Genomic DNA, 17061 nt, shown 5'->3' with positions numbered 1-17061 from the left:
ATCCCCATGTTAGTTTAAAGCTATCTCAATTAGCAAACCATGCTCCAAATCTAATTTGCTTAATAGGATTAATAGATTCCCTCAATCTATATACTGGCTATTAAGAATAAACTAAAATCCCAGGAAATCCTTTGCAATTCATATAAGAGTTCCACTAAAAATTTCCCATATGCTCAGTTATCAAAAACAAATTTTTCTTACTTGGGGTCCAAGAAATATCTACCTTTTGTACTCTTTCACAAGTTATAACAAGTATATCTCGCTACATGAAGTTGATTAAAAAATAGTAAAACATTTCCTTTTTTAAGATGATAAAACCATGACTTTTAGATGCAAATTAATTGCTAAGGTCATCACTTATGTAACATTCAGCAAGGTAGATTCAATTAAAAACTCCAATTTATAGGGAAATTTACAAGACAAAAAGGTTCAAAATGTCGCAGTTTGAATTGGGATACAGGGTATTATGCCCATGTCCAAAATGTATTAGCTTCATTTTCATAGTTATTAGAAAGTTGTCATCCATCAATATCACTCCCACTAACGCACCACCCACCCACCATTAAGACTGCTTGCCTGTTTTTTTTCCCAACATAGATCATCAGCCTTTTAAATTTACCAAACTAAAAGGGGAAAAGTGATAGTTCATTCCTTAAAGTTTTACTTTTTGTATTTTTTTCTTAGAGAGATTGAACATTCTTTCAGATGTTTCTTGGCCATTTACGCTTATTGCTAGAGAATGGTTTTGTTGGAAATAGAACAAAGCAGGCAGAAATCTTTATTTTATTTCTCCAATTCAGAAAGGATGATTTTGACTGTGTTAACTGAATAAGGCAAAAAACAGAACTCATCCAGTGATTGGTGTGGTAAAGCCCAAAACTGAAATATTTCAGTGATTACTGTTGGCTGGGTGCAGTTGTGATTTAAAGAGAAAATAAGTTCAGTGCAATATGACCATTCCAGCCAAAAGTTCTTACTTCTGGAAAAAATCCAACAATGAGAATTTCTCCTTTTATATACTAATTAATTTTCCCTCAATGTTCTAAAACACAGGTTTGGGTTCCAACTTTGCCTCTGGGAACAATACCACCATGGGCGTCTTAACCTCTGTATGACTTGGTCTTTTTTGCAAAATAGGGATAATGATATTCCCTATCTCAGCGAACTGAAATAGTAGAGGAAGATAATGCTAGCAAAGTGCTTGTCACATTAAATATTCTCAATAAAAGCAGCTATGATTAAAGTTAGAAAGCCCAATGATACCTATACAAGGATTATAATGAATACCCTATATCCAAGATAAAATGTATAATGAAAGCTAGAACATGATGAAATTCAAACAAACTAATTTGAATTTGAATGAAAATGAAGGCTTAATGCTTTTCCTTTAACTCATTGCTAGTCATTCCAGGGCTTTCAGAGGATCTGATTAAAAGAATAGACAGAGAACAAGAAATTCTGTGGGGAAAGTATTTCATCATAAAGTAAAATATTACTGAATAAGAGTAGATTAATTAAATTCAAAATAAAAAAATAATTGCAATTTTGCTTATGAAATATATTTCATTTTAACTTGACTTTTGGTCCACAACTTTTTTATTGCACTAAGAATATTGAACATGAAATCTAATCTCTTAACACATGTTTTCAATGCGAGGTATAGAGATAGAACAGGATAAGGATAGATTTCTAGCCTTGTGCATCTTGCATAAATGCAACTCCATACCTGGTGAACAATTTCCAAATTTCCCCTCCCTTGAGCCATTTTACTCTCTGCTTCTATAAATTTGACTGTTTTACACGGGTTCAAAAAAAAAAAGACAAAACTTGCAGGAAATTATAGATCTGAGGCCTACAGCAGGGGAGGAGGGAAATGGGCTAACATGGGAGAGGGAAAAGCACAAGGGACTATAGTGATGGTTCACGGGTGATGTGATAGTGGGGAATATATGGGGAGGACCCGAGAAATCAAGTATTGTAAAAGGTAAACAACAATTTAAGAAAAAAATGGACTGTTTTAGATACTTCATTCAGTGAATGGAACCAAGAAGTATTTGCACTTGGATAACTGGCTCATTTCACTTAGCATAATGTTCTCCAGGCGTTGTCAAATGTTCAGGGATTTCCTTCATTTTCCAGGTGCAGAGCATTTCATTGCATGTGCACAGCACACTCATCTCCCCGTGCATATGGAGGTTGTTTCCATAGCTTGTATGTCGTGAACAGTGCTGCCATAAACATGGCAGTGCAGGCAGATCTTTGAGATACTCATTTCACTTCTTTTGGAGATATATTACAGAAGTGAGGTTCTGATCATATGGTATTTCTAATTTTAGTTTTGTGAGGAACTGCCATATTGTTTTCCATGGCAACTGCTCTATTTACCTTTCCTCCCAACATTATACAAGGGCATCACTTTCTCTAGGTCTTTGAGAGCACCTGCTGTCAACTGTACTTTCTGATAACAGCTGTCCTAAAAGGGGTGAGATAATATCTCATTGTGATTTTGAGTTGCATTTCTCTGATAACTAGCAACACTGAATATCTTTTTATATACCAGTTACCCCCTTGTATGTCTTCTTTAAAGAAATGTCTATTGTCCCTTCACTGAGTTATGGGACTTCCTCATATTCTGAATATTAATTTCTTATTAAACCTATCATTAAAAAATATGTTCTCCTATTCTTTAGGTCACCTTTTTACTCTGTTGAGTAAAGTGTAGAGTTTTGTAGCTTCATGTCATCCCATTTGTTTATTTTTGCCTTTGCTGCCTCTACATTTGGTATCATATGTAGGAAACTATCACCAAGACCAATATTAAGAATTCTTTTTCCAGTTTTCTTCCAGTAATTTTACAGCTTAAAGTCTTCTACGTAAGGTTTTAAGCTATTTTGAGCTGATTTTGTGTACGGCATAAGGGTCCAATCCAAAAAAAATAAATGAAATAGAAAACAGAAAAACAATTTTACAAACAATGAGACCAGGGCCTCCCCGGTGGCGCAGTGGGTTGAGCGCAGCGCCGTGAAGCTGTCCGCAGCATCTTCAGTGCTGGCTCAATTTCCGGCCAGCCAGGAAGATACCCACATGGCACAGCAGAGCTCTACTGTCTCGCCTGCTGCTCCCCTAGCAGTGTTTTCAGTCTGTCTGCCTTTTCTACTTCCTGCTCTGTGTCTGGTGAATCCTCTCACCCTCCCGCGCCTCTGGCCTGTACCCCAGCTCTTGTATAAATAGATTTTTTAAAAAGTCTTGAAAAAAAGAGACTAAGAGATGACCTTTTGAAAAGAAAAAGAAAATTGACAAATCTTTAGCTGGAGTAAGAAAAAAACAGAGAGAATATTTAAATAAATAAAATCAGAAATGAAAGTTATGTTACAACTGTTACCACAGATAAAAATCATATTACTATGAACAATTTTGTGCCAAAACTTAAATAAACAAGAATAAGAAACATATAACCTAACAAAAACTGAATCAGAAAGAAACAGATAATCTGAATAGACTAGAAATGAGAAAGGAGATTAAATCAATAACCTCTGAATAAAGACCAAGATCAGATAGCTTTGCTGATAAATTTTACCAATCATTTAAAGAATTAACATTGATCCTTTTCAAACTCTTAAAAAAAAAAAAAAACTCAGAAACAATCGATACTCCCAAACCCATTTGATGAGGCCAGTATTACCCTATTATCAAAGCCAGACAAAGATCCCATAGAAAGGAAAACTACAAGTGAGTATCTCTTACAAATACAGGATACAAAGTAATAATAAGCTGAATTCAATAGCATATTTAAAGGATCACATACCATGACCAAGTGGGATTTATTCACAGGATTTGGTTCAACATGCACAAATCAATTAATGTTATTCACTACACTAACAGAATAAAGCATAAAAGTCGCATGATCATCTAAAAAGATATAGAAAAAGAGTATCAACATCCTTCCACGATTTAAAAATTCTATACAAACCGGGTATAAAAGGAATTTACTTCAGCATAATGAAGGTTACATATGACAAGACTTAACTTACTCAACAGTTAAAAGATGAAAATTTTTTCTCTAAGATAAGGAAAAAGTGAAGAGTGCTCATTCTTGCTGCTTTTGTTAGCGTAATACTGGAAGTCTTCCAGCAATTAGGGAAAGAAAAGAAATAGCAGACACCCAAGTCAGAAAGGAAGAAGGAAAATCTGTTTGTGGATGACATGATCTTATGGGGTAGAAACCCCACAGCAGTGCACAAGAAAAATTAAATTATTTTTTAAATACAAGATACAAAATCAAAATACAAAAATCTATTTCTTATCTATATACTTACAAGTACCTGAAAATGAAATTTAGAAATCGGTACTAGCTACAATTCCTTCACAAAAAGCAAAAACTTGAGAACACACTTAACCAAGGATGTGAAAGAATTTACCCTAAAAGCTTCAAAACCTTGGTAAATAAAACAAATTTTAAAAGTTACCAACACTGTTTTAAAATGAACATTAATTCAGCAGTCAGCACTGACATTCTTGTAAAGTGTTGATGCCCATTATTTTCTGAGTTATTTTCCTCAGTGTCTACTTTAACAATAACATGATTAACAAATCTAGAGAAAATTTAAAATAAAATTTATGAATAGTCTAAACATATGGAGATATGATAGGAACTCTTAAAGAAAACCTTTAAATAGACTCTTAGCTACAAAATGAATTTAAATAATCCTGAAAACCAAAACAAAGTCAAATATACAATTACAGTTTATTTTTGGAAACAAAATTAATTAACTCTAAGAATAGACCTTAAAACAGTTTCTCTTTTTGGCACCAGACAAAATAAAAATATCCATTTTAAGTGGATAAGTGACAATATTAAAAAAAAAAAAAAAGTTCAAGAAGGCAGGCCAAGTTGCTAGGTCTTTCTTTGTAACGCTGAGGACAGCTAAGTCATTTCAGCACCATGATGAGTATGTAGGGGGAGGAGAAGGTAACTAAAAAGTACTGTGTTTTCTTAGCTCACAATGACCACTCATATTTTATCACAATTACCACAACAATACTGAAATGCTCACGGTCACTCAAGGTAACACAGTCTCACAAGTTGCATAAGGCAGCTCCAATTGATCTCTGTCTAAAGGTAGGAGGTGCTAGAGTCTACTTACATTGTATATGTGGGCTCGAACATCAGGCACATAAAGAAGTTATCATGTGCAGTGAAATAAGCCAGATGGAAAAAGAAAAATATTGGATGGTTTCACTTATAGGAGGAATACAAGAACCTAATGGCTTCCGTGTAACCCATTAGACCTGACATCACATGCAAACCGCCAGGCCCTTGAACAGATATGGGATGGATGAATGGTGTGTTGAGCCTATATGCGTACCCCCTACACTTCCCTTCCTGCCCTCAGTACATCCCAGCTTATACCTCACGTGACATACACAAACTGGGGAGAGGGATGGGGTCAGCTAAACAAGTAGGATTGGGATGTTTAAAATAATTTTCCAAAGGACAAAGACAGTTTTCTTGATCTGTAACACTAAGAGATGAACAGAAGTAGGTAATTGAAAACTAAGAAACATAATATGCTTTACCTTAGAGTATCTTAGACTTTTAACTAAAAATAACTAAATATGAGTTAGTCTAGTAAAGAGAAATATATTTCCTTTCAGTGTAGATTCAAATGATCAAAGACCGCATATTCTAAAAAAGTAAAAACTAAAGGTTAACATCCTTCAAAGTAAATCATGAAATCAGAGGCAACAATTCAAAAAAAAAAAAAAGGAAAAGAAAAACAGATTTTATGTGAAATAATTTAATTGTGAATCTTGTACTTGGAATATAAGAACCGTAATGTTTTTAAATCTGAATTGCTGGAACCATGTTCTGTGTATTATGCCAGGGGATTGTTGTCCACTGTTTCTATTTTTCTCCATAATAACCCTATGTTAATGAAATGACTAGTCCCTGTTTTACATTGAAGGAAGTCTAGTCCAGAGGGTCTAAACAGAGTTGCTAGGAACTAAGCAGCAGAGCCAGGCATGCTTCTTCTTGACAGGCCCCAGCAGAGCTCATCGGAGGAACATGGCTAGCAGGAACTACTGCTCACAACCCAAGGGAGTGAGAAGAAAAGAACAATTACTCCCAGAAGACAGACATAAATACATTTAATGACAGGGTTTCACCTGGCTAAAAAGTGATTTTTCAAAATAATAAATTCAAAAATGTCCTCATTTACAGGCAGACTTCCTTCTACAACTGTATACTCAAAGTTTTCTCCTTAGGAACCAAAGCTTTATTTCTTCCCCATCCCCACATGGTATTGAAAGCAGTGGCACTATAATCACTGGATTCCAAGGGTTATTAAATGTATTGAATTGTTGTGAAATGGTATATTCACATGTTGAAAACAGTTTACCAGATCTGTGCGCGATGGGATTCTAAGAATCATGTTACCTGTGAAAAGGCTGGTTTTTCCAGTGTGTGATCTGTGATCAACCTAACAGGTGGTGTCCCCTAGAGCAAAATGGTATAATTCCACAGATAAGGTTCTTCCATCTCCATCCCATTTCTCCTTTGGGAATTTTTGTTTTTCAGTTACAGAACTTCAGCAAATAAAGACATTATCAGTATCATTTCAAGGCGTCTCATCAGAGCTTCTTGGATTCATTATATTTGAGCCTAAAATTTCACAAGTCCAGTCAAAGCCCTTTAGAAGCACCCTGAAAAGCTTCTGGCATATTATGGAGAGTGACATTGCTGATAAAAGGTTGTGCATTATAAAGGAAGGCAGCTTAGTATAACTGCTCTACATGGTTGCTGGGAGCATGTCCTTTGTAAAGGACGCTTGCAAGTCAAGTACAACAGTATGGGTACTTCTTCCCTCCCGATATCACACATCCAAACTGTTTCTCTCTGGATCTTCTTAAAGCAAATCACCTCTTAGAAACTGAAATTTTAAGAGTGCTTTTTATTCTCCACATAGCTGTGACTCTTTGAAGTATTTAGTGTTATTTGTCCAATTTCCTTCAAACCTGCTAAAAGCCTGAAGGAGCCAGACGCTGACTGAGTGAATGAATGGCCTTGGGTCCTGAGCGGCTATCACTTGAGAAGAGCCAGAATGTCAGGATCAATGTGGTAAGCGAAGAGTGCAGAGAGATGAGTAGAGAACTGACCTTCAACTGCTGGGCAGGGCCTAATTCAAACGGACCAGATAATACAAGTCAAAAAACCACAGAACCTTCTTTTTCTTTCTTTTTTTTTTTTTTCAGGAGAGCTTTGGCTATTCGGGGTTTTGTTCTATTTCTTTGAAGAATGTCACTGAAATTTTTATTGGAATAGCACTGAATCTGTAAATTGTGTTTGGCAGGATGGCCATTTTGATAGTTAATTATTCTGATCCATGAGCAGGGGATGTCTTTCCACTTCTTTGTCTCTTCTTCTATTTCTTTTAACAGTGTTTTATAGTTTTCTTTGTATAGGTCTTTTACCTCTTTTGTTAGGTTTATTCCCAAGTATTTGATTTTTTTTGTTTCAATAATAAAAGGTTTTTTTTTTTAATTTCTTCTTCATTATTGTTTGTGTATAGGAAGGCTACTGATTTTTTCATGTTGATTTTGTATCCTGCCACTCTACTAAACTGATTGATTAACGTTTAATTAGTTTTTCTGTGGATTTTTTAGGGTTCTCTATGTACATTATCATATCATCTGCAAATAGTACACAAAAACCAACTCAAAATGGATTTAAAAACTAGACCTAAGACCTGAAACCATAAAATACATAGAAAGAAAAATATAGGCGAAACACTACATGACATGCACATCAAAGACATCTTTACAGACACATCACCCAAAGCAGTGATAGTGAAGGCAAAGATAAATAGCTGGGACTACATCAAATTAAAGAGCTTCCGCACAGCAAGAGAGACAATAACCAAAACAAAGAGAAACCCCACCGACTGGGAGAAAATTTTTGCACACAACACTAATAATAAAGGACTGATCACAAAAATCTGCAAAGAGCTGATGAGACTCAACAAAAACAAAGAAAATAATCCAGTCAAAAAAGGGGCACAAGAGCTAAAAAGAAACTTCTCCAAAGAAGAAATGCAAACAGCCAACAGGCATATGAAAAAATGAGCCCTACAGCTTTTTAAGAAGACTTTCATTTTTTGACAGGGCAGACTGTTGTGAAAATCAGCCCAAGGTATCATTATATCCATAATAAACCTGCAAAGAGACCTGAATGTGCCATTTCAACAGGTTACTCATCAAATTCAGATCCCTGATTGCAAGAGTAGAACTAAGAAACCTGAGATGGGGATATCTGTCTGAGAATCTTGAATCCTAAAGTTCTGATTCTTAAAGGTTGGTAGGAGCAGCTCTACTTTGTCAGAGACAATGACCACTGGACTGGAAATTGCCCAAGGACATCAAACAAAACAGATGCCTCTGAAGATACCTGTTTTTTTCTAACTGCCCTCATTGATGCTGAGCAAATATTGCCATGCCTCAGCACTAATGAAGTGTTAAAAAAATAGTCCTTCCTCCAGCCAGAAATAGCTGGCACACCAAAACTTGGCTATAATGTGCTGGTATAGGAATCGAAAGAACATTTTTCTGTGCGACTCTAAAGAACTGGACTGAATGTAAAGTAGAATATCAGATAGGACAGAGAAGAATTTCCTTAGCGTGTCCACTCTCTCATAAGTTGATACTCGGTGTTCTGACAACATCGGGAACAAACTGCAATCATCACCGGGCATGGTGTCCTGAAGCTTGTATAGAGTGATGTCCTAGCAACCATCAGTGGAGATGCTGGACTCCCTTGGTCAACAGGTGAGGAAGGGGTTCAGGACACTGGGAAAGGACAAGGCAAGGAAAAGACACTACATAAAGCTGGATGATGTATGTTTTGGAATTGATGTTCCCACATTTGTAGATGACACTTCACTACGTCCTAGCCCAGGGATAAACTCCTTCACAGCAAAGACTGTTTTCATCCACGATCTTATCTCCTGGCCATTACACAACACCAGAAGTAACTGCTGATGGATCATCTGAAGAAGCCAGGTTACTCTCAGGACTCACGTGACACAACATACAGATAAACATAAACTCTCTTCAGATAAAGGATGTCCACTACATTGCAAATCCTCCTTCTCTGCCTGATTTCTTTTTAAATAAACTTGCTAATATCTCTCACTTCCACTCTCTGAAATGTAATCAATTTGCCTCTTTTAGAATAAACATTATCTTTTGCCTTATATAACAGAATGACCTCTTTAAATCCAGTAACCCCTGTTCCTCAGCCATTATCCACAGGGCTGGCTGGTAGAAGTACCTTTCTCTCCCTAAGATCTGATCATGAAATTACTTGCTTTCCACCTATTTTTAGTTTTATTATTTTAATGGGATTATATTTACTTTATTTTTTTTTTTTCAATTGAGGTAGCACTGGCTCAGAACACCATATATGGTTCAGAGAGAGAATCACACCTATTCTGTTTTCTTTTTTTTTTTTTTTCTTTTTTTTTTTTCTTTTTTATAGAGGCATGCTTTATTTATTTGTTTTGCTGGTTTTGTTTGTTTGTTTTGTTTATACATGCACTGGGTACAGTCAGAAGTGCGGGAGGGTGAGAGAATTCACCAGAGCCAGAGCGGGGAGCAGAGCAGGCAGAAGGACCGAAGTACACTGCTGAGGGGAGCAGCGGGCGGCAGGAGAGGTCTGCACGCCATGTGGGACCCTCCTCTGGTGGCCGGGGAGCAGCCGGGGATCGAACCGGCGCCGCAGAGGCCGCGCGCAGCTTCGCAACCCAGCGCTCAACCGCTGCGCCACCGGGGAGGCCCACACACCTATTCTGAACGTATGTTATCACACCACATCCACCCCAAGGCACCTTATTTTTGGACAAAGTCAAAAGAATTTACCCTGGAAATCCATGTCTTTTACTGGTGTAGTGGAAACAGTATGGGCTAAAAGCTAGCAAATGCTTGGGGTAGGGCTGCTAATCAGTAAGTAAGCATTAAATTTAATCTCTCTTTTAATTCATTCTCTTATCTTTAGGAGCCACTGACTAACACCTAACATTAGGTATTGCAATGCAGAGTAAAAGAATCACCTAGGAGATGGGGGGGACCATATTTTTCCCTCTTTCCTTGAAACTTGAAGTAACATTGCATTGTAACTTTATAGAAGTTTCAGATGTGTCTCATGGAGTAGCAGTCCATGTATATTTTACACTAAGGCTACTGCTAGTTAGGTTGAAATATACATATAGCCATCTCTCTAACTATGCCCCCTGTTATTTCCCCTTCTATGTAAGTTGAGAATTACTCCCAGTATTCCATTTGGGGAGAATGATTTCATGGTAAGTCCACCCATCCCATCTACAAAATAATTACTTCTAGACACTGTCATGCTACCTCTTTCTCTAGTGTGGCTCCAATCCTTCACCCAGAAAATTATATTTTACCTGAGATCAATCCCTAGCAGCTTCACAGAAAAACAGTATTTCCTTTCAATAGTCTGTAAACTTACTGCTGATCAGCTGGCGTTCAGGCCCCACTGGAGAGTAATTGCATGTGCCAGTGCCACTGTCATTAATCTCTTGGGGGGAAATATTTAGTCTTTACTATATCCACCAAATCAAAGCTAATTCTGAATCACAATCTCCTGCCCAGTGAATGCATGAATGTAACAAAGTGAAGGAATAAAAGAGTTCCAGTTCCACCAATTTGGAATAAAAAGCTTAACATATTTGATAACAAAGATCCATTCCGCTAAAACCAGTAGGTTCAACAAGTATTCTCTATAGATACAAAGGAAATTAATACCATAAAATGGGAGATCTTACAGAAGACACGGTAAATAAATCAATTTCTTATGTTATCTAGACACAAATGAAGATGTTCCTAAAAATCTCATGAGAATTTGTTAAAAATGAAAGTGAAGAAAAGCATAGTGTTAAAACTGAAAAGTTACAGTCCAAATGAAATTTTAAAATGGTTTATTTTAAAGTGTGCTTGTCACTTTCTAACAAGAAAGAGTTACTCCCTCTTGCGATCTCAAGGCTCACGTCCATATGTTCATATTTTGGTTAAAAGTTCCCGAGTGGGAAGAGATAAGAGAAGTAGCAGGATTTTCAGATTTGGAGTTATTGTCTATGTTGAGTACCAGTCCAGAAGGAATAAGGAGGAAAAACAAAAATATTAGAAATAGAAAACATCAACTGAAGTGATAGACGTCATTATCCCTTCAAGTTTTGCTGCCAGGAAGCTCTGCAAGTTTTCTCAGAGTTTGACAGTCATGAGAAGAATTCTTTAAAAAAAAAAAAATACTTCATTTGGCAGTGGAATAAATTCTGTGTTTGAATTAGGATATGGGGCCATCAATATGAAGAAAGTAGATGGTAAAAAAGGCACTTTGGGGATTCAGTTAAATGTGTGCTTATTAAATATTATACAAAGGAGCCTAACACAGAGAAACTCAGTGGGTTTCTTTAGATCAATGAATGATAAAGAATTTTCCAGATGTAAAGAAAAATGTAGTTCAAAGTAAAGAAAGCAGATTGCAGGTGGTGCTCAAAGTGCTATTCATTTAACAAAATATACAAATTGGGCCGTCTGGGATTTTTAACGATTAACTCCTACATGCCTGGAGCATGTGTGATGGCTTTGTCCGGCTTTGCCCAGCACTGCAAGGATATAATCTTAATGCAGTATTTTAAATCCTAATAATTAAGAACAGTGGTATAAAAAAAACTAAAATATCTTAAACTTGCTTTCCATAGTCACCCAGAGCAAAACACAACAAAAATTAAGCAGAATATCATACAGAAGTTTTCCTTTCTGGTTCGTCCCAACTCTAAGCGGACTCACTGAATGGATTTCACAATTAAAACCTGAGACAAAAGTGAGTTAGTGTATTATCTTGTGCTTTCAAATAATGATATAGCTGTGATTTTAATTAGAACACTGAACATATTGCACAGGGTGCACTTTGATCTTTATTATTTTAGGAAGTACTGCCTACATTATGCAGATGCTAACCTCTATAATTCTAAATATCTCGGCTATCAGCTTTTGCTTTTATATGGTGTTTTGTATGATTTCATGGCCTGTGATAAACCAATAAAAGAACAACAGTTTTTATTTTCTTTTTATTTCCATGTAACTCTGTATTTAAAACACTCATAGAGGGCCTCCCCTGGTGGCACAGACGGTTAAGCGCTGCACTGTGAAGCTGTCCACAGCCTCTGCAGCGCAGGTTCGATCCCGGCCTGCCGGCAAGGGTCCCACATGGCACGACAGACCTCTCCTGTCTTACCCGCTGCTCCCCTCAGCAGTGTATTTCTGTCGATCTGCCTGTTCTGCTCCCCACTCTGTCTCTGGTGAATCCTCTCACCCCTCGCACCTCTGGCCTGTACCCTAGTTTTTGTATATATAAATAAATAAATCTTAAAAGAAAAAAAAAGAAAATGACAAGCAGCTCTGTTTGAGAGGAAACCCCCTACCACCCTTTTTTGGGTCATGTGGAGAGCTGGGTGCTCCATGTATCTGTGATACAATGAAGGATAATACACCTGCCTGCTCTGGGAGCCACAGTAATGGTGCCCACTGACATGCCGAGGTGGTCCTGGAATGCCCACGACATTCTTAACTCCTTGATTAAATAGCCAAGCTAGAATACCATCAGAATCATCCCAAACCTATATGCAAAGCATAACTATGGAAGGTTGAGAGAACTGGGCTGCCACAGGCTATGCTGAGGACAGTGAACCCGGGAAGATTTCTCACTCCCTCCAAATACCCTGTCCAGAGAGATGTTGACCTATCTTTGGGCTCTTTTCCATTCACTCCTAGTGATGTATAACTACAATATTGACCCAAATCAGTTCCAGAAGGTGCTACACTGCTTCTTGTTCAGTTCTAAAGAATTTTGGGGAGATAGTCCCAAGTTCACACACAGAATTGTAGGGCACCCCTGGTTCAGGAGTGCCTCACAACATATGCTTACATCTCTGAGTTTGCCAAACAGAAGAGCTCACGATATTAGGATCCCAATTTGAATTAAGTCATATATTTCCAAAGAGACCACTTCATGTATAAGGACATAACTAGGATGGGGAAGAAAATCTTTTGGCAGTTTCTCTATTAACGTAACGAGCTGTGCTCCAGAGACTGATGTCCTCACTTCTAAAGGGGACAATTGCTACTGCAGTCATTAAAAGTTTTCAAACCCACTATCTTCAGAACATTGCTGGACTGATTTACTAAAAAGTCCCAACTTTTCACATAAACATCAGGCAGGTTAGGTTTCCATTCTCTTCTTTAGATCTTCCTTTTTAGATCCTCTCGAAACCCATTCTCTAATCCTTCTATGGAGTCCTAAATGAACACAACTCTCTCAAAATTATGCTAGGTTAACAAAATTTAGTGTAATTTGTTCAAAACTTCTCATAGCTCAGGAAGCACTCTGTGGCATTCATGCCCCCTTTCACACGTGCTTACCTTCCTAGGTGGCTGAGAACAGATTATGAGAAAATATTGTAGAGGGCAACAGCCTCTTTACATGGCTGCAGACCACTGCTGCAGGCAGCTGCTAACTCTGCCCTCTCCACAAACAGCGCTCAAACACTTACCTCTCGTAGGGCACATGGCTGGCTCCTTGGAATGCCCTATGGGATCTCGAACAGCACAACTTCCAGAGTGACCTAGAACCAGTTCAACCTTTTCTCTTTGTTACTATTCATATGCAGCCCCTCACTACTGGGCTCATTTGTCCAATGAACAGCACTCTTGGGTGGGAACCTGACAACAGGATGCCTCAGAGCTATTTAGTGATGTCTGCTCCACGGGGAAAACTATCCTCCCTACAAACAGCCACAGTGAAGCCTGCACTGCAGCCTTCCCCCAGGCAGCTCTCTCCACTCTTTCCTTGTTGGGGCTGGGCCAGATCTAAGGAGCCTTTCAAAGAAGAATCTCATCCTCGGGCCTCCCAGGTGGCGCAGCGGTTGAGCGCTGGGTTGCGAAGCTGCCCGCGGCCTCCGCGACGCCGGTTCGATCCCCGGCTGCTCCCCGGCCACCGGAGGAGGGTCCCACATGGTGCGCAGACTTCTCCTGCCGCCCGCTGCTCCCCTCAGCAGTGTACTTCGGTCCTTCTGCCTGTTCTGCTCCCTGCTCTGGCTCTGGTGAATTCTCTCACCCTCCCGGCTTCTGACTGTACCCAGTGCATGTATAAACCAAACAAAAACAAACAAACAAATAGATAAATAAATAAGACATGCCTCTAGAAAATTAAAAAAAAAAAAAAAAATCTCATCCTCAATTACCTTTCTTTCAGACAACACCCAAATGTTTATCATAAAATTTCCTAATGTTGTATTGAGACTCATTTGACTTAAGGAGGGAAGAGAACCAGCTGTCCTCCTGATCGGAGGAAAAGGTCTGTGAGCAATAATCCTACTCTGTCCAAAAGAGTGAAATACCTCCCCCTAGTTTCTTTTCCTTCAAAGCCCAACCTCATCGTGCCAGTGCTGCTGGGAGTAGAGCAGGAGTGCCTGACTGCAGGAGGCCTTCCACTGCTCCTTAGCAATTTGCACCCAAGTCTTCCTGCACTTTCTGACTTCTCAGACCTGTGTAGAGTGAAGAAAGACTTGTTTCTCACTTGTGCATGCCAGCAGTCAATTCTAGGCATGGGGAAGACCGCCAGAGCCTGTGACCCAAGGCTTAGGCAGAAGGGCCATCCCACACTTTTCCCTGTCACATGGCACAATTACCCTCCCGGTGGTGAGAGGAATTCAGCTACTCTTTTTACAGTGGTAAAACACTACAGAACAATCCCCAGTCTGATTTGAAATTAAAATTTGTATCAAATGAAGGCAACACGTACCATTTTGTTCCACTTAATTAAAACCCCATTAAAAGCATTTCCAGATTATTAAAAACCTCTGTGCTTTATCCCCTGGGGAGTAATAGCCACAGGGGTCATTATGGCAAAAAACACTTAGCTTAGTTCTGGAGATTACACAGTGAATCTTGGCACTAAGCTGCTGCCTGCAAAGCTGGTTATTTGGTTCTGTTTTATTTTTGAAATCTGTGCTTCACAAAAGATCTGCTTGAAGTAGGTGAAACCAACTCCTCGTCCCTGTGAAAACATGGGAAGGGCTCTGGCTTTGGTACCACATTCCTCTCAGACGGCTCAGAGAAACCTATTCCTGTTATGGCACTTTATGATAAAAGCAACAGTAGGTTTCAGGAAGGAATAAAAATGGCCCTTAGCACAATAAAGATATTTCCCCCCTCAATAAGTTGAATAAATGCTATAAAAATAGAATTTACAATTTCCAAGTAATATTAAATTGTGTTGTTAGAAAGACACAGGGGGGAAATGCATGGGCATGACAAAGTAGAGGCATCTAGAGAGGAGACTCACTGAAAATCATACTGGTGAGAAGACGACAATTTATATATGGAGAATGGACTTTATATGTGCTATATAAACACCCTTCATTCCCTACGGGACCTGCAGGCACCCCTCCACTTCTTCCCTGCAAGGTGACACACCAGTTCTTTCAAAGCTGGGTACTGCATAAGGATGACACGGTAAAGCCGTCCTCCACAGTCATAGGGCTGTTCAGGCTCATATAGTGGGGGAAGACTGGTGCAGAGATTCTGGGTCTCACAAATGAAGCCTAGATCTGGAAGGGGCGTGATCCTTCCTACAAACCCTGTGCCCATCCAGGAGCCCTGCCCCCCCTTCCCAGCAGCCCTGTGGGAGAGGTGATTCCTGTCTCAGCCTCACTCTTCGTGGAGGCTCAGAGGCCTTTTTCTCCCACATATGTATTACAAATCCATGTGTTAACTTGGGTTTATCTCCCTGAAATTTTTTAGAGCTGAAAAAGAACCATGCCCCACCTTGATGGGATGACAGGGTATGGACACAGCCAGCTAGTGAGAGGAACTACTTTGTAGAAGTTTTCTCTGACACTTCAAGGTTGCACACATATGCTCTAAGCAAGGATTTCTAAAGAGTTCTCTTATGTGGGACATCCTTTCAAGTAAATATAAGCTAAGTATTGTCAAGTAAGGCTCTGAGCTCACATTTCCTCAGCCTCATAATGGTCTTTCAGATTTTCCAATAGCTCAGTGATTGTATTTTTGAGTGAGATTTGAAGTGTCTTTGTCTAATTGTCACAGAGGCCCTGTATGCTGAGTCTTAGCATTGCTATGCTAAAGAAACCCCGAATTTCTGGTTTAAAAAAAAATCTCAGATTCTTTCAAGAAGTAGGCCTAGGTGGGAATTTCTTTTTTTTTTCTTTAAGATTTATTTATTTATGCATACAAGAGCTGGGGCACAGGTCAGAGATGCGAGGGGGTGAGAGGATCCACCAGAGACAGAGCGGGGAATAGCACAGGCAGACTGACTGAAATACACTGCTAAGGGGAGCAGCGGGTGAGACAGGAGAGGTCTGCTGCGCCATGTGGGTCTCTCCCTGGCTGGCCGGGAATTGAACTCGTGCTGCAGAGGCTGCAGACCGCCTCACAGTGTGGTGCTCAATCACTTGCACCACCAGGGAGGCCAACAGGTGGGGGTTTCTGAGAAGGTGATGCTTTGGTACCAAAGATGAGGATGAGAGGGATGTGAGACTGAAATAATACTCTGAGGTTGTGAAGCGTGACTATTTCATATGCTCCAAGAACCTAAATTCTCAGACTTCTTTCCGCCACATCAAACCTTTTTAGAAGCTTATAGAAGTAAGGTCAGTCCCAAATGGTAATTTTCTTCTTCTGTAGGATGCTGACTTAACTACTCACTTAAAACATAACTGTTCACCTAAAACAAAAACAAAACACACTTTTTAAATATCTGAGTTAGTGTGTATTACCCCAAGGGAGGCTGAAGAAGACTGTTATCTGTCATCTGGCCGGCACATCTGCCCACTGGGCTGGAAGACTGCAGGCAAACAAAACAAAAGAGCAAACCACCAGCACTGCCACCACACCTTAGGCAGGAGGGCACAGACCAGTCATCAGTGCCCTCCTCAAGGTTCATCCAATACTCCCACTCTGGGA

The sequence above is a fragment of the Talpa europaea genome (genome assembly GCF_964194135.1).
Source record: "Talpa europaea genome assembly, chromosome: 13".
In the NCBI taxonomy this organism is placed as follows: domain Eukaryota; kingdom Metazoa; phylum Chordata; class Mammalia; order Eulipotyphla; family Talpidae; genus Talpa; species Talpa europaea.
The sequence above is the reverse complement of the archived record's forward strand: the minus strand, read 5'-3'. Positions refer to the sequence as shown.